Source organism: Hibiscus syriacus, unplaced genomic scaffold (genome assembly GCF_006381635.1).
Source record: "Hibiscus syriacus cultivar Baekdansim isolate YM2019G1 unplaced genomic scaffold, ASM638163v2 tig00015426_pilon, whole genome shotgun sequence".
NCBI lineage: Eukaryota > Viridiplantae > Streptophyta > Magnoliopsida > Malvales > Malvaceae > Hibiscus > Hibiscus syriacus.
Window position 1 is genome coordinate 912,963 of NW_024062362.1, and position 22,311 is coordinate 935,273.

General features: G+C 33.5%; 1 pseudogene; it reads left to right on the forward strand.

Moving 5' to 3' along the window:
• Positions 1-9,735: 9,735 nt before the first annotated feature.
• LOC120207863 lies at positions 9,736-13,446 on the forward strand (annotated as a pseudogene).
• Positions 13,447-22,311: the final 8,865 nt, after the last annotated feature.

Consider the following 22,311-nt stretch of genomic DNA (forward strand, 5'->3'; position numbering starts at 1 on the left):
ACTTTATACATTAAACTTTTTAATCATTTTACCGTTAACTTTATAACGATGTTATGACATGGTCTAATACTATTATCAACCTTAGTTTTAAGTCTTTGATAGACAGCGACAATACATTTCATTAAATGATAGCTGATTTGAGATTTTTGAATGGAAAGAATCAATGGTTGTCGTTGTTGCCATGGTGAAGTTCCTAAAATCCAATAAGGTTGTGATTGTTCCCCAAAGTTGATACGCCGGCAGCAAATCAATGATCGCGAATTCCTTCGATGAAGGGACATGTGAGCAAGGACGAACATAGTATTTTATGCCAGGGACGAGTTTCTAAAATTTTAAGTGGAGACGAATTTATAAAATTCTAGGGATAAAACATATTTTCAATAAAAGATACATAGAAAAATCTAAAATATATGATAAATTTAAATTTTTAGGGGTACGACTGTTCCCATCCATCCCGCTCCGTCCATCCCTATCTACAGCCACTCCTATGACCATTGTTTAAGCAAGGTTATCGTGAAGGATTTCGCAAGTGCTTCGTCAAGCTCATCGATTACCAACATCTAATGCAAGAAAATCAAGGAGAGGTTTGAAGAGATGTGCAAGACTAGAAAGAACAAGTGGGCTAATTTGCTGCTAGGGTGTTGTGAAAAAAAAATTATTGGTTGAAATAGGGTCTTACCGGAATTATTTTCTAGTCTAGTGTGAATAGTACAATACCCGTCGAAAGTCGTCGAGAACACAATGCATCTTTAAAAAGTCGTCGGGAACACAATGCGTCTTCAAGCGACCTGGGCAAAGTCACACTCCAATCACCTCCAACTTAAAGATTGCAAATTACAAATTACAATTTGCATGGTGCAATTTCAGGGGGAGACACACTAAGATCTTGGCTTCTCCCCAAAATTATTCAAAGTCGCACGGTGGTCCTTGCCTCACACGTTAAAGTCGCATTGTGTTTCAGACAACTTTATGGTTACTGTAGCATTCACACCATCTCGAGAAATAATTTCGGTGATACCCTAATTTAACCATTATTTTTTTTCAAGAACCCTACAGCAGCAAATCAACCGAACATGTGGTTCTTTACTAAGCTCATCAATATTTTATAATAAGATGAATTTTGTAAAATATTAAACTTTACCTTATTATAATTGTTTCTTATAAAATAAAATAAAAATCCAAATATTAAAATTAAGTTTTCTTCACTGAATTTTCTTCATGTGTGCATACTGTATAAGAAAAAAATAATTTTTTATATTAATAAATTTTTCCGTTTAAATTTTGAGAATATTGTGGGTGTGATTTAAAAAAATAGCGGTGTTTGATAATTGTTTTGGGATCTAAGGTATTATTACAATGCACATGGAACTCGTCATGTGGGTGATGAGTTTTATAAATATATTAAAAAAATAGAACTCGACATATGAATTGGAATAAAATTGTATTGAACTCGTCACTCCCTCAGTCCCTCGTGACAAGTGTCAATTCTTTAATATATTTTATAGAACTCATCACTCCATCATAACGAGTTTCACGTACTAACAAATGACATAAATCCCGAAATAATTTTCAAACACTCTCATTTTTCAAAAAAAAATAAAAATTAAAAACATTTGCCGCCAACAATATTAAACTAATGAAGCCTATTTTTTAAAGCATGGAGTCCTAAATATAAAGGCCTTATGACGTATCACATATTACACACGCTAATAGTCGGATTATGGCGACTCTTAAAGGGCATAGATGTGAATCAATTTATGGTGTTGACTAGGGTTGTAAATGAGACGAGACAGATCGCGAGCTACTCGAGATTGACTCGGTCAAGGCTTGATAAATACTCGGATCTAATGGACTCGATTCAAACTCGAGCTCGACTCGAATTCTTAACGAGCCGAAACGAGTTACTTGATACTCGACTCAAAAAGCTCGTGAGCAGCTCGAAAATATAAATATTAAGATTTTATTTTATTTTTAAATAAATTATTAATAATATTAACATTTATGTGTTGTTTTTTTTTTAAAAAATACAATAAGGCTTTCATGTATTTAATGTTCAGGTTCGAGTTTGAGGATTCAATCTTGTTAAGTTTAAGATTTTTTTTTTTATTTCAAGCATTTTCGAGCTACTCACGAGCTTCAGTTTAGGATTTCGAGTTCGAGTCTATCTTAAAAATTTTAAGCTCGCGAGCTTTCGAGTCGAGTTTAGCTCAGCAATACTCGAGCTCGACTCAACTAGTTTACACCTCTAGTGTTGACAGCCTAACCAATCATCTAATCATGCATCCATCATTACCCTTAAACTTCATTCATTGAATGTACCGTCCACCCACCCTAAATCACCTATTAAATTCAATCTATAACCATTGGATTCTCTTTTATAAATGTTGCTAAGGACCTCTTACCTTAACTTTGATGATTTGAAATTACAAACACAATCGAATGTAAAATTAAAACACGAGTAAGTATATTTGATCGGTTGACTAAGCTAGTCATTTTTATTATTTCATTTTTTTAGGTTGTGGATTCTAAACTCACTATGAGACAAAATTGGCCTAATAGGTTAGGCGAGTGAAAAAATTAACATATTAAGTCATCTCCAAAATTAATTTGGGATATACGGCAATTGTTGTAGTGCAATGCAAATTATTCACGTCCACATGATAAATTTACTCAAATAATATTTTTTATTCAAATTCATCACGTTGATGTGACGAATTCTAATAAAATATAATTTTTATTAGATTTTATCGCATCGAAATGATACGTTATAATAAAACTATATTTTATTAAAATTCGTCACATTAATGTGACGAATTTTAAGTCAATGTAAAAAATGTCATGGTTCCAAAAATAAAAAATATGTGCCATATTGGACTAAATAATTAGATCGCATACGACAATGGGCCAAAATTACTTGAGCCTTTCTTCCCTCAAAATCTCCTTTCCCTTCCCTCTAGAGGATTAGCATTATATTTAAAATATGTTAAAAATTACGTAAAGTAATAAAAATTAATATTTAAAAATCTCATTTTATTTAAATTCATATGCTTAAAAATCAAGATTAGACATTTTACATTTTTTATATTAATTAAAAATTTAAATTCTAAAACATCTTTTAGAAGTTAAGTTCGCATTTTTCAACATTTTTAATCTTTTAACATTCACGTACCAAATCTTGGCTTTTTTTTAAATCCAAATAAACAATATTTAAAGATTAAATTCTAGAACAATATTTATTTTAAATTATTTATCAAAAAAAGAAATTTTTTAATTAGAATATAAAAAGAAAGGTGTAACTGATTGAATTAGGGATGTCAATGGATCCTGGGCCCGACTTGAATCTATAGATCCAAATCCATTTTATAGGGTATGGATCTTAAAATTTTGAATACAAATGATCTAGATCAGTTTTGGATTCTCTGATTAAAGTATCGATATGAGTCCGGATAATGAAGACACTTTTGAAGGAACACATGTTTGTTCCACTATTAATGAAGATTGTGATGATGATGCGGAAGTAGTGAATATCATTGACACGGTATATAAAAAAACTAATATAGTACATAACCTTAATATTAATATTTAAATTTCATAAATATTATTTTCATTAAACATTTTTTTCTCTTTGGTTGGTTGGTTGTTCGTTTTAAGATGTTGATGATTTAAGTACTGATGAAGACTAGCACTCTAAGGAGGTAGAAGTGCGATACTCGACTTGAGAAAATAGAATGTTTTATGATTTATATTTTTTTAATGCTTGTATTATTCAAAAGACATTTGTGTAATTATGTTGGAGTTTTTTTTAGACTTTAGTTTATTGTTTTTTTATTTTGTTACTAGTTGTATTGTAATTAATCTTTCTTCCATTGAAGATATGATGTGAAATTAATCAATGACATTTTTATTACGTTAAAAAATAGGTCGAATGATCCTTTTTAACAAACCCGTTTTGGACCTGGATCCGTGAAATCCGTTGGATCTGGATCCCAATTTTCTAGACCCGCGGACACGAGACTAGTTTGGATCCAGGATGTGAAAATGACTCTGGATCTAGGTCTAGCTAGATCTTATCTAGATCCGACTCGTTGCCATCCCTAGATTAACAAACGTTCACTTTGGACGATATTGAAAAAAAAACGTTGTTGGTGAAATATGTTTTAAATGGATTTTCAATAATCATCCTTTTAATTATTAAATTATTTAATTCGTACAAAAAACAACATTTAATTAATATAAAATTTATATTATCAATTCATTAGATACTGTTTGTTTTAATTGTTCAAATATAATATTTTAAGTTTTTAACATACTTTCGTTAAATGATTAAAGACGATACTTAACAGTTTTGGGCCGTTATATGTCACAATCTTTTAACTGAACTTTATTCGTATTTGTGTTACATGTTCAAAGCCTATATTATACATATTTCTCTTTTTTAAACAAGTTTCATTTATTTTTTTAAATTTAATCTTTCAATAGATATTTTCAATTTTTTTAATATCACATAGATTAAAAACATATTTTAATTTAAATAAATAACAAAAATAAGTGCTATTTTTATATTGGGTAAACTACACATTCAATACTTAAACTATCATTTTGATCTATTTTAGTATCTATGCTTTCATTTTTTTTAAAGAATTATCTAATGTTTAGTTTTTATTTCATTTTAGTGCATGCCATTAAAAACTTAACGGACGAGTTGGCATGACATAGTTATGGTGGACGAACAATTAATTCGAAAGGTGAACCACAAGAGAATGTCGAGCCGACCAACATAGTCCGATTTCAGACCCATCAGTAGTGGATCATGGAGATTAGAAGATGGAGAAATTGAAAAGTCAATTATCGTTTTGGAGAGATTGAAGAGTTTTTCGGTCAAATGAAAGTCGAAATCGTGTTCAGGGGGTCAAAAAGATATGGGTCGAAAAATTTGATCTTCATCAGCCGAAGATGCGACAGCAAACGACTGTAGACCCGATGATCGACGAGCCTATCCGTTTGATATGATCTTAAAAAAATAATATTTTACATACTAAAATAAATTAAAATTGATAATTTAAATATTAAACACATTTTTTTAACATTCATATTTTCTAATTTTGAAATAATTAGAAGAAATGATTTGATGGCGTCTTTTTGTCGGGCTGTCTAATCAGTGCATCTGAAGGTGTTGGCTGTTATGCTCCAAGCGCAGACACGCTGTCATTTTATCACCAATAATTCCCTCTCCTCCTTTTCCACTCGCTTTGTGTTTATTTTTTGTTTTTAAATTTTGAATCTTTCCCATAAAGTTAAAGCTACAGCCATCATACAGTACAGGAGTACAGAACAACCTTTTTCTCCGTTTGGACCATACTGTCCTCCTTTTTCCCTTGCGTTCCTTTTCTTAAGCGTAAACTATGAATTTAGTCACTAACCTATTATACTGGTTCTACTTTGGTCACTTAACTACTTTTTAAAATTATATCTAACGTTGTATTTTGGTTATCATCGTTAAAAATAGGGTAAATTACATGTTTAGTATCTAAAATATCAGTTTTGGTCTGCTTTAGTACCTAAACTTTCATTTTTATCCAAAAGCATACCTAACATTTAATTTTTGCTTCATTTTAGTATCTCGCCGTTAAAGATTTAACGGACGAGATGAAATAGCACAACTCCGGTGCACAGACAACCAATCCGAATAGTGGACCACAAGAGAATGATGAGTCGATCAACATAGTCCGTATTTAGGCCCACCAAATGGTGGACCATAGAGATCGAAGGATGAAGAAATCGAATAGTATATCGTCGATTTGGAGAGATTGAGTTGTTTCCCAATGAAACGGAGGTCAGAATCACGTTCAAGGGGTCGAAAAAGATGTGGGCTAGAAAGTTTGGGCTTTATCGGCTGACGACTGTAGATGTGACGGTCGGTGAACCTGTCCGTTAAGTTTTTAACGACAGGTGTACTAAAATGAAACAAAAAACTAAACGTTATGTATGATTTTGAAAAAAAATGAAAGTTTACGTACTAAAATGGACTAAAATTAATAGTTTAGGTATTAAATGCATAATTTACCCTTAAAAATAAACAAAACTACTAACATGATAATTTTTTTACTTTTTTAATGATAACTTATCATTATGGTGACACATCATCATCATCATTGATTTTTGCAGGCTTAATACAAACAAGTGCTTAAAAACCATATCGAAAAACGTTTTAGTGCCTAAAGAATTTTCGTTAAAAATAGGTGCCTAAAGTTTTATCCGTTACATTTTTAGGTGTCTATCGCTAAGTAACACGTGTCACTTCGTTAAAAATAGGTGCCTAAAGTTTTCTCCATTACACTTTTAGGTCTTACCGTAAAAAAATCATTAAGTGACACGTGACACTTAACGATTTTTTAACGGTAGGCACTTAAAAGTGTAACAGAGAAAGCTTTAAGCACCTATTTTTAACGAAAAAAAATTTAGGCACCAAAAGTTAATTTTGAGTATAGTTTAGGCACTTATTTTTATATTAAGTCATTTTCTAATACATAATTAAAAGGCTTAATATAAAAATAAGTTCTCAAACTATGCATCGAAAAACGTTTTAGTGCCTAAAGAATTTTTCGCTAAAATAGGTGTTTAATGTTTCAAACGATACATTTTTAGGTGCCCAGACGTTAACCGTGTTAAATATTTCTGTTAAGTGACACGTGTCACGTTCAGATAATTTTGAGATTTTTTTTAAAAAAATATTTTTAAAAAATGCACATCCCCACAACAGTCTCCTTCCCACTTTTGCCCCCTTCCCCCTTCTGTGTCGGTCGGCTGGCAGGCGATGACCATCACCGCCACCATCATCGAAACCAAAGTCGACCCCAATCAAACTCTCGATGAACTTTCACTATAAACTGTCACCGTTTGTCGTGGAGAAGCATTCGAAGTTTCGTTGGATTTTAAGCCACTGTCGCTATTTTTCATCGATTTTGGTCGATCCCGACGTCCATATGCCACGCCATCACCACCATTCGAACCACCGTCCAATTACGCTCAAAACCCATCCTCGTCGTCGCTCCATCGGTGCTCTTCCAGTGTTCCACCATGGTAACGGGGTTGAAATGAGATATTTTAGTTTCTTATAGTTTTTTTATAATTTCATTAAAAGTTTGGGGGTTATTTTGTAAATATATATATATATATTTTAATTTTTCATTAAAAATAATATTTTTAGTATTAAAAATAAAAAAAAATAAAAAATATAATGGTAGGTACCTAAAAATGTAACTGAGAAAATGTTAGACACTAACTTTTAGTGAAAAATTCTTTAGGAACCAAATCATTTTTCGATATAATGTTTAAGCACTTATTTTTGTATTAAGCCTAATTAAAAATGAAACTAAAATGTAGCATTATTTGAGTGAATAAATATATAGTTTGCCCTTTTTTAATAGAGATAATTGCACATAATATCCTTATACAACGATCAATACTATATGATACTTAAATTTTAAAACATTCATTAGATGTGGAGCACACCAACGAGTGTTCGCTCACACTGTTGGGATTCAGGAATTTGAGCTTGTAAGGTCAAGTTTGAATACTACCACCATCACTCTTGATGAAACAACCTATAAATTTCTATGTAAATCTCAATTTAGTCTTAGGTATACCCTGACCCTGGATCGGGAGAATCTTCCCTTACCTAAACTTTTTTGTAAAAAAAAATTAGATGTGGACCACTGCATATGCATAACACATATAATATGACATACACGTGGCAACATGTAATAACAAATTACTATTTATTTACTTTTTGTTTTACATATTGGACAATCTCTAGCATATGTGATTCAACTACTAGAATTTATCAATTTAAACCGAATTTGCACCTCTTAATCAAAAGCATATAATTATTTACCAACATTCAACAATGTTGATAAAGAAAAATACTTAATTATATCTGATAAATTTGCATTAAATTAAAATTGCTTCAAATTATGGCAATGAGCAAAATTGCTTCATTTAGATGGATTTGTTGGATGGACAATTCCTCCCCATTGCAATATCAAATCAAACCTTGATTGCAAAAGAGGAATTCCCTAACAAGTTTAGGATTATTTGAATATAATAATTAGGTGGGTGGTTTCCAAAATGGAAATACAATTAATATTTCACACATTATATTTATGTCTTTATATTATAATGTCATGATAACAAAATTAGTCTCCCAACGTTTACCAAAATAATCATTTCGACCCTTATTCTTTTTTGGGAAGTAGTTTGGTCCCCAACGTTTCATTTTAGGACAAAAAGACCTCTTTATGGATGGAAATTATTAGTTAACAAACACTAAAAATGAAACGTTGGGGGCCCAAAATGTTTCAAAATAAAAGAATAAGGGTCAAAGTGACTATTTAGTCAAATATTAGGGGCTTTTTTTTTTGCCTTAAAAATAAGATGTTAGGGGACAAAAAAGTTCCAAGAAAAGAATAAGAGCCAAAATGTCCATTTTAATAAATATTAAGGTTAATTTTGTAATTATGTCAATTATAATTTTGTTATTTGGTTCTTGAATTTCCTTTTATTCATATATTTATTCATACCGACAGAGGTTGATTCAAGTGATAAGCAGCTTGATATCACTTAAGCAAGACCTTAAAATCGAAAGACAACATAAAAAAGTGACATATAATTAAAGCAATAAAATGAAGTGTTTTTTGTCAAGTTCAAATATTAATATGGATTAAAATAAAGCATGTTAACAAAATTATCCTTAATATTTCAGCATCTAACATTTTATTTTATTTTATCGAAATAACTCATATTAGATGGAAAACATCAGTTGATTAAATATCAACATGTTATAAATGTGATATTTTCACATGGTTTAATCAGTGACGGAGCATGTAGCACATCACCAAAAGTTATGATGTGGATGACGTGGTATGTGTCATGTCATTAAAATGATAAGATGACATGTACCATGTCACCAATTAAACACATGTGAATATGCTATGTTAGCAATATGTGTCAACTGCTAGTTAATTGACCACTTTCATCCGACATGAGTTATTTTAATAAAAAATTGAAACACTCGAGGTTCAAATACTAAAAAAAGGGGGGGTCAAAATGATTATTTGTACAAACATTGGGGGTTAATTTTGTTAATATACCTCAAAATAAAGCCTAGGGAATAAGTTAAAAAACACTATAAAGTTTAAGGACTAAAAGTTGTTTTTATCCTTTTAATTAAATTTAATACAAGGGTAAACTAAACATTTAGTATCTAAACTTTTAGTTTTGGTTCGTTTCAGTATATAAACTTTCAATCATTTTAAAATCATACATAACGTTTATTTTTGTTTCATTTTAATACCCACTATTAAAAACTTAATGCGTTTAGTACATAAACTATCCGTTTTGGTCCGTTTTAGTACCTAAACTTTCATTTTTTTTAAAACTTGACGTTAATTTTTGAATGAGGGTACTAAAATAAAATAAAAACTAAATTTTAGATATGATTTTAAAAAATTAAAAGTTTAAGTACTCAAAAGAATTTTAAAAAATTAAAAGTTTAGGTACTAAAAAGGATCAAAACTGATAATTTCGATACTAAATAAGTAATTTACTATGTTAGAATTGAAGGGGGTATTATTGGAAAGATAAATGAGTTGTCTAAATATTATATATATTCTTTGGTACGAAATAACAGTGAAATAATTTAGAAGTCGGCCCACTCTCTAGTTGAATTATTTTGTTGTGGTTGTTTTCGCCCGTTTCTGTTAAAGACTTTCCCTTTCTCTCTTCATTAGCTTCTCCACTGTGACTATAAAGGAAGCTTTTTTAAAGCTGAAGATCTTCAGCATTTCTGCAAATGGGTTTGAGTAGACCTCAGAAGCCGGGGAATGGAATTTCTACCAGATGGGTTTCTCTCTTTTGCATTGCCAGCTTCTTCTTGGGTGCACTTGTTGTCAACAGGTTTTCTTTTCTCTTTCTTGTTTTGAATGTGGAATGCAGATTGATCAAGATCTTGTTTTGAAGTAAACAACTTTATGGTTGATGTGTTCTTTTTCTTGTTTAATTGCTTTAAGTGTTGTTTATCTTGCTCCTGCATTACATGTTGTGGAGTTACCAAGCGAAATGCCCCTCTTTGGATGGATTTGGCACTGAGGTTGCTGGATTTATGGATCCAATTGTTGAAATCAGTTTCCAGTTTCCAGTTTTCTTTTTTTCTTTTTTCTTTTTTTTGGGGGGGGGGGTTAGGTGGATCATGCAATGATTTTGCCTGGTTTTTAACGTATTCATGGTAATGTATTTAGTTGATAGGACCCTGGCTAGATTTGAAGGTCTTAGTTAAGCTTGCAACGATGGTTCCATTGTACGGTACCGTCTTATGGAGGGTGAAGCAGATTTGGTAATGCATGACTCTGGGAAATGGCGAATTTAATCAAATTTGAGTTTCAGCTTTGTTGATGATCAGGGATTTGAATTGCAGTTGCGATCGCATTTTCGGTTGTATTGAATCTATCGTGATTGCGGACATAAGGGGCGCTATTGTAGTGATTGCGGGTATCGCGGTCAAGCAATAATGGTTTTGGACGGTAGCGCTACCGCACTATAGTGAGTGCTTGTATGGTAGCGGGCCGCTATTTAAATCTCTGGCGATGATATCAAAGAGGTTGCAAGCAGTTCACCCTTCTGGTTTGGACGGGGAGCCGCTTCTGGTGATATTAGTGGCGAATGGAGTTATGAATGAGAAAAGTCCGATAGAGAGTCCGTGAGGAAGGGGAAGAAGAGGAATAATAAAATTCTTCCTCTTTCTTGGTATAGAGATTTATATATTGACCCCTAGTGCATGTTGCTGTTAGACTTAGGATCATGATTGTTATCTGTAGGCCTACATAACGTATAAATGCAACCGCCAATCAGTCGATTTGGTCTTGACAGATCTCTTGGGTTTGTCAATAGTTTTGTCAAGAGGTAGTTGCTGGCCGGAGAGTACATTGATTGTGGCGGGATAGAGCGTCCGAAGGTTACATTAGGTGGAGGAATCGTAGTTTGTGGAGGAATAACTCCGGAGGTGGAACAAGCTTATTAGCTTCTCAAGTATGAGCTACGTACTTTGTACTTGAGAGCTGAATTGTTGTAAAAAGTTGGTTTTATACTCCGGATCAAAAGCTAGGAACATGTTTTTGGCTTTGATACTAATTGTGATACTAGGAATCGATCTCTTTAGTTCAATCCGTGATGAAGGCGGTATTTCTTAATTCTTTATGCCGTTGCATTTTCGTTTTGTATGCAAGCATGCATTGATTCGTTGTGCATGGCATTTCTTACAGATTTTGGGCTGATTCTAATCCAATAAATATGGATGAGGAGGCGTCACCAGTACAGAAACATCAGAGAAAAGAAGTTCATCCCATAGTTGATTGTGATAAGGTTAGTTTAGAGTACAAAGTAGTTATAATCTATATTACACGTGACAGAATTTTAACGATATTGTTTCGATATATTATAACCGGAAGCTTCTGTTCAGGCTGGTGATATTATTTCTCGAGTTTCACAAACTCATGATGTAATCATGTAAGTTTCTTTGTCTTACTCATGCATGCATGCATGCATGCATACATATGGTTTTATCTAACTCTTTGGACATCTAATATGTCTAGAACTTAAGATGGTTTGCGTGATTCGTACTCTCAGGAAATTAGACAAAACAATCTCCTCATTGGAGATGCAGCTAGCCGCAGCTAGAGCTGCCAAAGCAGATAACGAGGAAGGATCTCCAATAGTTACAAAATTGGGAGTTGAGAGCCTGACGGAGCGCCCGAAGTTTTTCTTCATTTTGGGAATTATTACTGCATTCAGCAGTAGAAAACGAAGAGACTCAATAAGGGAAACGTGGATGCCTCGAGGTTTGATTCGATACCCTTTTAGCATTCTATCAGCCAAGCTATGGTATATAGTTCATTATTTATCCTTTCCAAGTTATTGTTCTCAGGGGAGGAATTAAAGAGGTTGGAGAAAGAGAAGGGAATTATAATGCGATTCGTCATAGGACACAGGTAAACTTCATTAAATTTTTGAAGAGTTTAAATCTCTTCGAATTGTCGTTTTGATGAAACTCATTGAATCTGTGGTTCTCAGTGCAACTCCGGGTGGTGTCTTGGATCGTGCTGTTGATGCTGAAGAAGAGCAACACAAGGATTTTTTGCGGCTGGTAATGTCCTCTATTCTTGCTTTGGATCCTCGGTTTGTGTGATGATTACAATTTACATTTGTTTGGCAGAACCATATAGAAGGTTACCATGAATTGTCATCGAAAACGCAAATATACTTCTCCACAGCCGTTGCTAAGTGGGATGCCGACTTCTATATTAAAGTCGATGACGATGTACATGTAAATCTCGGTTAGTGCTTCCACATTAGGCTTCTCGGCTGCTTTTTTTCTTAGTCATGAAGATGTATGTGTAGAGTTACTAAACTGATATGGAATGCTATGTAGGTATGGTAGGTTCTACACTGGCCCGTCACAGATCGAAACCCGGGTTTATATCGGTTGCATGAAGTCTGGTCTTGTTTTGGCTCAGAAGTAAGGATTAAGTTTCGTAAACTTTTCCGATATCACTTGTGCTTGTGTTTTCTCCTACTACGGTTACCTAATGCTTCCATTTATAGACTCGTTAAGTACCACGAGCCGGAATATTGGAAATTCGGCGAGGAGGGAAACAAGTATTTTAGGCATGCAACTGGACAGATTTATGCAATCTCTAAAGACTTAGCCACCTACATCTCAGTCAACCGGTGAACCCTTTTGAAATAATCTCTTTCACTTTCAGGCCTTTTATCTTATTGATGGTGTTGATTATATGCTTGATTTTCTTTCTAGGCATATACTTCATAGATATGCAAATGAAGACGTCTCTCTCGGTTCATGGTTTATCGGTCTCAATGTCAAGCACATCGATGATCGAAGTCTTTGCTGTGGTACTGCCCCCGGTAAGATGTCGACTCCGTTTTATATTCATAGTCAAATATCAACTCCTTAAACTAGGTTGTGATGTCGAGAACATGTTAAAATTTGTTTGACAGATTGTGAGTGGAAAGCTCAAGCAGGGAATCCTTGCGCTGCATCATTCGATTGGAGCTGCAGCGGCATTTGTAAGTCCGTGGAGAGAATGGAGGAGGTGCACCGGCAATGCGGGGAAGGCGACGGAGCCATCTGGCATACTAGTTTCTGAAATGCCATAACCACCAACCAACCAAACAACCTGATTGTAATATATTAGACTATGTTCGATCGATGCCGTGGTTCAAACACACGTCGCCTGCCCTGATTTTTGCCTATCGATGTTTCGGGACCGTCGGTACTGATTATATTAAACTAATTCCTGCACATATTCTCATTTCCAGGAAAAAAAAAGAGTGAAAATCTTTATAATTGTAAAGTGATCACTCTCTTTTAGCTGCAATTGATAGTGTATTTGCAACAGTTTCCTACGTTCCACCTATGATCAATAGCCATTTACAGATGAACAACTCCAAACATGAACATGAAAATAAAGAATTTCAATCAAGTCTATTTACATATAGAGTATGTGTTACGAACTTGTGCTAACAAAGATTAAAACTCCCCGGACTCGGACTCGTACGGTGCGCTAGTGGAAACAAGGGTCAGTGACGGCCATCGAGCTCAAGAGCGAAATAGGGGAGCAGTGACGGCCATCGAGCTCAAGAGCGAATAGGGGAGCAGCAGCCCTCTGCTTTTTGTCGACGTTTGCTTGTTGGTTTGTCTTCATGCTGTAACGGTCCTTTTATAAATAAATGAATGCATTAGTTGGGCTATAAGTTTTTGGTCTTTATAGGTTATGATGAATTGTCTTAGAATTGTATGAGAAATATGATGAATGAAGTTGTTTGGCTTCTCTCTGCCATTTCTTCTCTTCTTATTCTGTTCTTTCATTTCTGCTGCATTTTCCTATTTCTTTTAGTTTTCTGTTTTTGTTTGTTACACGTCTGGTTCAGACACCAGTCTGCTAATCCCATCATGTTTATGAGTTGAAGAAGAAGCAAAGAAAGGCATGAACGCCTGTCCCAAGAACTCAGCACACAGAGCATCAAAGGAGCTGAAGATTGAGTTCATGATTTTGAGAGGATTGTTGGGGAAGATGGTGATGATGGTTTGATGGGTGAGAGAGCAAGGCACAGAAAAGGCGCCGCATATAGCATGGGGAGAAAGTTGAGTTGGCTTGCCTTCCAAGTTGATTCGGTTGTAGGGTTTAGCCATTAGGAGCGTCAGAATCTGAGAGACTCCCTTCTTCGAAAAACTGTGCAAGTCAGGTCTAAGTTGGGGGAAGGGAGGTGGGCGACTTCGTATCTCTTAGGGATATAATTTAATTCGAATCCAAAAGTTTCTAATCTTATGATCAAATTTTTTTAATTTTTTTATTTGAGTCGGGTTTTTTTAAAGGTGTGAGGTCAGGTCGGATCATTTTTTGGGTGGAGAGTGAAAAAATTTCGACCCGATCTAACTCGAGGATAATAATGTAATTTAAAAAAAAATTATTATTATTTTTAGATAAACTATACTAGAGACTACTCAATCAATTATAACCCATTTTCATTTCGACCATCATTTTTAAATTATTGTCAATCAGACCACCAAACTATTTAAATACATTTAATTAGACCACTAGGCGTTAAAAGTTAACGGAAGTGTTGAGTTAATAAAATTAGTATAATTTACATTTAGTCCTTATTACATACATAATCTATCAAAGTGGTCATAATTTTAAATTAATTCAATATATTTAATCCTCTAATTATATGATGACACGTGTCATGATATCGTTGAAAGATTTTTATTAATTTAATTTAAATATTCTTTACTCCAATCAGATGGTGATGGAAAGAAAGCAAATTGAAACAACATTGTTTGCTACGTTGGGGTGGGGGAATTAAACTTCTACCCCTTGGATGGTAAGGAACCACCTCAACCATTACCCCAAGACTATTTTTTGGTATAATGCTTACATGAACTAATATTTATCTTATAATATAATGAATGCTAGAATAATAAAAATAGTAGCAACACTAAAACGACTCAAGTCGGGACGGATCGAATATAAACAATATATTCTTAAATATATTATTTTTTGAGTGATTCGAATATAATAAATATATTACTTTGACCATTTGAAAATATAATACAAATAGAAGCAATACTAAAACAACTTGATTCGAATATAAATTAATTTATTTAAATCAAGTCGAGGCAGGTCGAATATAAATTAATTTATTCAAATCAAGTCAAGGTCTCAGAAAATAAATCAATTTCTTTACCATCGAAGTCACTCCGTTCGTGCTAACAAAAGATTAAAGAATTAAAGTTCCAATTCCAGATGAGCAAATTCAAACTTGGAACATGAATATGAAAAATAAAGCATTCCAATGAATGAATTAAGGCTGCAAATCATTTTACATATACAGTATGGGTTACGAACTAGTGCTAACAAAAGATTAGAACTCCTCGGCTTCGGACTCGGACCCGGACTTGTATGGTGCGCTAGTGGGACACAAGGGTCTCGAAGCAGTGAAGGCCGTCGAGCTCAGGAGCGAACCGGGGAGCAGCAGCCCTCGGCTTTTTGTCGACGTTAGCTTGTTGGTATGTCTTCATGTCTGGTTCAGACACCAGCCTGCTAATCCCGTCATGTCTATGACTTGAAGAAGAAGAAGAAGCAAAGAAAGGCCTGAACGCCTGTCCCAAGAACTCAGTGCACAGAGAATCAAAGGAGCTGAAGATTGAGTTCATGATTTTGGGAGGATTGTTGGGGAAGATGATGATGATGATGCTGGTTTGATTGTTGAGATAGCAAAGGCGGTATATATAGCATAGGGAGACCGAATAATAAGTCTTTGATTTGTGGAATTGGCTTGGCTTGCAAGTTGTTTCAGCTTCAGAATCTTCGAAAACGTGTAAGTTAGGTCTTTGTAGGGGAAGGCAGGTGGGCGGCTTCCTCTATTTTGACCACCCAACAATTCCACGATTCTTCATTCATGTATCTTATTCCATATAAGGGTAAAGTACACAAACGGTCCCCCGACTATAGCATAATATTTATTGAGTCCTTTAACTATTAAAAGTTACAAAATGATCACCCGACTATTCATTATATTTCAAACTCGTCCTTTTCCTTTAAAGACGGTAGTCTTAGACATGATAAAAATATAATCTTATAATCTCAAATGACTACTATATCTCAGTCAATATGTTAACGTCCAGTTGAGACGATCACTAAATTTTTTTTAAAGAGAAAGGATGAATCTGGAACATAATGAGCAGTAGAATGACCATTTTGTAACTTTTAACAATCAAAGGACTCAACATATCAACTCTCTATAATTGGGATACCGTTTTGTAACTTTTAATAGTCAAAGGATCATATTGTAATTTTTAATAGTTAAGGGATAATTTTGTAACTTTTAATAGTCAAGGGACAATAGGATAATGCTTTTTTGTGTCCCTTGACTGTTAAAAGTTAGAAGATGGTCCCCCAACTATACAAAGTTGCTTTGTTGACTCTATTGACTATTAAAAGTTACAAAATGATAACCCGAGTATTCATTATATTCCAAATTCGTTCTTTTTCTTTAAAGACGATAGTCTAAGATATGATAAAATCTAATCTCATAACCTCAAATAACTACTATATCTTAGTCAATATATTAACTTCCAGTTCAGACGACCGCTAAATGTTTAAAGAAAAAGAATGAGTTGAAAACATAATGAACAATCGAGTGACCATCTTGTAACTTTTAATAATCAAGAGACTCAATAAAACAACTCTATATAACCAGAAGATCATTTTATAAATTTTAATAGTTAATAAACTCAATAAAATAATATTTTATAATACAATTTATGTACTTTACGCTTAATGTAATAAAGCGATAAAAAATTTCTTCCAATTAAATATAATAATCTTAAGGAAGCCACGTAATATTTCTTGGCAGTGGTCGCATCATAAAAATATATAAAAAATTATAAAATGTTTTTTTAAAAAATATTGAAAATAACTTAAGTTTTAATTCTTAAATCTTTTTATTTTAAATATAAAATATCTCAAATAATTTTCATTGGGTGAACAGAAAAAGTCATTGGATGAAAACAATAACGGTAGAAAACATTAAGGGTGTGAAATATAAAAAAAAATTAAATATTTAAAGTTAACAAATGTTATATTTTAATGTTTTTTTAAAGTATACAAATGGTCACCGACTATAGAGTGTTATTTTGTTGAGTACATTAACTATTAAAAGTTACAAAATGATCTTCCAACTATAGAGCGTTGTTTTGTTGAGTCCATCGACTATTAAAAGTTATAAAATGATCACCCAACTATTTATATGTTCTAAACTTATCCTTTTCCGTTAGAAAATTAACGATTTTCTGAGTTGAACGTTAATATGCTGATTGAGGTATGATAAAATCATATTTTAATGATGTTTATAAACACTGTCGTTGCTTTCAAACATTGGCTCGACGACATATTGTTTCAAGCACTAACTCGATACCATAATGTAAACAGAGAGTCAATCCAAAAAATACAGGTGAAACGATTATGAGATCAGATTTTATCATATCTCGGTCAATAAATTAATGTCCAGCTCAAACGACCGCCATTTTTTAAACAAAAATGATGAGTTTAGAACATATGAATAATCAGATGATTATTTTATAATTTTTAATAGTGAAATGACTCAATAAAATAGCATCCTAAAATTAAAAGACTATTTTGTAATTTTTAATAATCAAAAGATTTAATAAAATAATATTTTATAATGGAAGGACTATTTGTGTATAAAATTTAAAACAATTGTGAGAGGTGTGGGGTGGGCCAACCGTGTTGAATGGAGATGGGGTAAATACGTTGAAGCTGATGCGATTCCTTGGGACTTGCGTTGCGAAGATTCCAGATTGAGTTTATTGAGTGGAAGGGCAAGTTGCACGAAGGAACCTTACAATCAGGGAAGGATCGAGAGAGAAGAGTAGAGTAGTCATTCTTTAAAAATTTAAAATTATTTTATATTTTATATTTTTATATTTTATATTTTATATTTTATATTTTCGAATGATAATTTATTTTCATTTTATAAAATTTTATAAATATAAGTTCAACTTTTTTAAAAATTTTATTATTTTAAATTTATTCCTTAACATAATATCGTACTTCTTTTCTAGTTACAATTTGACAACCTCGTCTTATCCGATCACTCTCAAGTGGCTGCCCGCACAAGTTGAGCCGAAAGCCAAATAAAAGAAAAGAAATTAGGCTTCTCATCTTATTTCACTTTTGGATTCTTCTAGGTGGGAATAAAGAAGTTTACATATCCAAATTGATAAACATATTATAATATTTTTTAGGGTAAATTACGTGTTTACTATCTAAATTATCCGTTTTAGTCATTTTTAGTACTTAAACTTCCAAGTTTTTTAAAATCATACCTAAAGTTTAGTTTTTGTTTTATTTTAATATCCCGCCATTAAAAACCTTAGTTTTTGTTTCATTTTAGTACCCGTTCAAAATTTAACGTTAAGTTTTGAAAAAAATTAAAAGTTTAGGTACTAAAACGGATCAAAACTAATAGTTTAGGTACTAAACATGATAAAATGAAAACTAAACATCAGGTATGATTTTGAAAAAAATTGAAAGTTTATGTACTAAAACGGATAAAAATCGATAGTTTAGATACTAAATGTGTAGTTTACCCTAATTTTTATATTATTGTTTTACCTCCCCATGATCTTTTCCATTATTATTCTCCGCATTATTTTTAGAGAAACTTCTCAACTGATCAAAGTCTCTAAACTTCTTCAAAATTATAAATCATTTGGACAGCTACAATCCCTTGATGACCAATGACAGATTTATATGTTTTATGAAAATCAAATTTGTTATATGACAATCATATCTATTTGCTCTATCATTTTACATATAATTATCATTATCTTGAGTCTGATACCAATACTAAAGGGAAGTATATAAGTCACCATGCAAGGATTAAAAAGGGACATACTCTTTTTCTCTTTATATTAGGATCATCTTCTTCTACTAATCTCTCATCCGACAATCAACAAGTGTGACTCTCTATTCAAACAAAACAAATGGTGAAACTGTAACGCCCTAAAACCCGGGTCAGTAGTTTGGGTTAACCCAATATCCATTTTAGAGCCCAAAGGATTTATTAAAATAGTTTGGACCAAGTTTATTGGAATTGGTCTGAGTTGAGCCCAAAGAAATTATGGAAGGTGATTATAATTTTATGATTTGGAAAGTGTAGGGACTGAAAGTGTAGGGACTTAAAGTGTAGTTTACCATTCTTTATTTTGAAAGTTGAAACCCCCTCTATTTTTATATAGTTTATGTGAACTAAAACCCACAATATCTTACCCATTCTTCTTCTTCTTCCTTCCATTTTCTTCTCTTTCTATTCCTTTTCAAAAGCAAGATTTTGTTAATCGTAATTATTCTAGCTTTAATTTAACCTCCACGTTATGAGTTTTAGCCTTGGAAACCAAAATGGGTTTTTTTGGTTTATGCGAATTAATATATTTTAACCCATTTTGGTAAGATTCAAGTTGTAGAAGTGTTTTAAACCCCAACCCGAGAATCTAGCTAAGTTAGTATTCTCTTTCCTTATTTCTTGATTAGTGTAAGAAATGGGTGAAAGTTCAAAAGCTAAAAGAAATGAGAAAACACCACTTGTGTGAGTTGAGAGCTTTTTCATTAGCCAAGAAACTCAAGGTAACCACACTTACAACTCTTCCATACTTGCTAGAGGGTCATTGAAGTGTTTGATAGCATAAAGGTTTAGACAAAAGATAGGTGAGCATGTAAATGGTAAATTTTTTGTTTCATGTTAAAAACATGCTTAAAGCCTTAATTATGACCCTACTTGATAAATTAAAACACTAAGAATATTTGGGAACCTCTAGATAACAAAGAGAGTGAAGTAAAGTACCTAAAAAGGGCATTTACGGGTTAAGGTATCAGTACTGGAGGGATCATTACCGACATTGTTCATGTTTCAGGCTTAAAACATTAAGGTTTGCGAGGGCATTATCGATACCTTTTGAAGGAGTATCGATACTGAGAGTTCGGTATCGAGACCGGGGTGCTTAGTATTGAGACTTATTTTTCAATAGCCATTTTTGGTACTGATACTTCGGGAAGGGTGTCGATACTCAATAGGCGGTATCAATACTTTAAGGTCAGTATCGATGCCTAGAGTTTATTTGGGCTTAAATTTTAGAGGATTTGTAAATTCTAGTGAGGGTTCCCAAGAACTCTATAATTACCCTAAAATAAGATTACAAGTGGAAACAATGGTAACACTTAATCAAACGTAAAAACAAGATAAAATAGGAATAAATAAGACTATTCTAGTTTGATGCTCGGGAAATGATTCGGACACATGAATTCCTTTAGTTCAGGGTGACGAAGTATATAATCAGTCTAGATATCCTTAGGGAGTGAGCAAGGCACTTTAAAGTGACTAGCTAGGGCGCAAGGTCCGACACTCACAAGGGGTGGGCTAGTCGAGGGTGTGGTATCCGATGCAGAGATTCCGGGGGCTACATCCTCAATAGACTAGAGGGGTGTATGAGCTACGAAATGAAGAGATCCCTCAGCCACATCATGATGTCACCATAGCATAGAGAGTGAGTATTAAAAGGATAATCACTAATGTTTCAAATGAATAGATTAAATATACCTTTATATAATTTGTTTAAGCATGTTCTAATTGAACCTTTGTTAGTATGTTTTAGTTGTTAGTGTGGCACTGGGCTTGTTAGCTCGGTGTTTGGAATTTGTTTCCTTAAGAGGAGCCTTTTGACCAGAAATGATCCAGACCTAACTTAGACCAGAGTACGTCTTAAATTCTTAGAGGGCATGTATATTTCAAATCTTTATTTTGGTATATTTGAGTCATGATTTATTTAAAAGCCAGTATGTATATTTTGATTTATTTTTTTGGAGCTCCCGAATGTAAACCGATTTGTATAATTGTAAACGTTTATTTTATTAAAAACTAATCGTACGAATGTTTTCCATTTATTATGTTAAAGAAAAAAATTTGGTTAGCCAATCCATTAGTTTCGTGTGGCGCTTTGGTCGACTGTGTTTCATACTTATGTAGGGTGTTATATTTAGTGGTATCAGAATGTTAGGTTTAGATGTTCTTAGGACTCAGGGTCAGAGTCGGTAACAATTTATGAATATACATGCCTTTGGGGATGTTAAGAGTACTTCTGCTTTTGAAAATGTTTATAGTAATGTCTATTATTGTTTAAATTTCAGAGATTATAAATGGACGAGAGCCCAGGCCATAATCAGGATGGTAGGAGCGAGAGTGGGGCGTCTCTAGCGGATGATTTAGGTGATGAGTTTGTCCTTAATACAGACGTTGAGGAGCCTAGGGATATGGGGGTCAAAGAAGCGACATTCTTTAGAGATTTGACAGAGACCCTAAGGCGTATAACTAGGGCATTACCTTAGACACCCTTTACCTTACCTACCCAATTAGTCCAACCAACTCCACCTATAATAGCATCTCAGGAGGCCCCAGTTAAGAGGCTTCGAAGGTATCGAACCTCAAATTTATTCAGCATAAGAGATGATGATCCTATAGCGGTCGATCAGTGGCTTAGAGAAACCCTGAGGACTCTTCACCAACTATATGTCACCCCTGAGGGTATGCTAGAATGTGACATCTCATTGTTAAAAGGTGTTGCCATATACTGGTGGGAGATGATCAATATGTTCTAGCAGCAGGAGCAACCTACCTAGGATCACTTCCTAGAAGAATTTTATCGGAAATACATTGGACATGCCCATATATATACCTCGAGAGACCATTTTATCCAGTTGACCTAAGGGAACTGTTCAGTGTTTGAGTATGAGATAGAGTTCATATGCCTGAGTCGGTATGCACCAGAGCTGGTGGCGATAAAGTATCACCACTGTTAGAAGTTTAGAGAGGGTCTTCGTTGGATATTCTAACCCATTTAGTTGTTGATTTGTCGAGAGTATTCACTGAGCTAGTCTGACAAGAAAAAGATGTCGAGAGGGTTTTGGAGAGAAAGGCAACCGATGCAGAGGATACATCTGGTCAGAATAGAGGAGTGGAAAAGTCATCAGGATCTTTCCAACAATCGAAGAGGGCGAGAGATTTTTAGGGGTTTTGGACAGCCTCAGCAGGCCAATCAGCAGGTCTACTCATAATGCGAGTAAAGGAGGATTCCGATCTAGTCAGCGTAGGAGATCGTTGGCT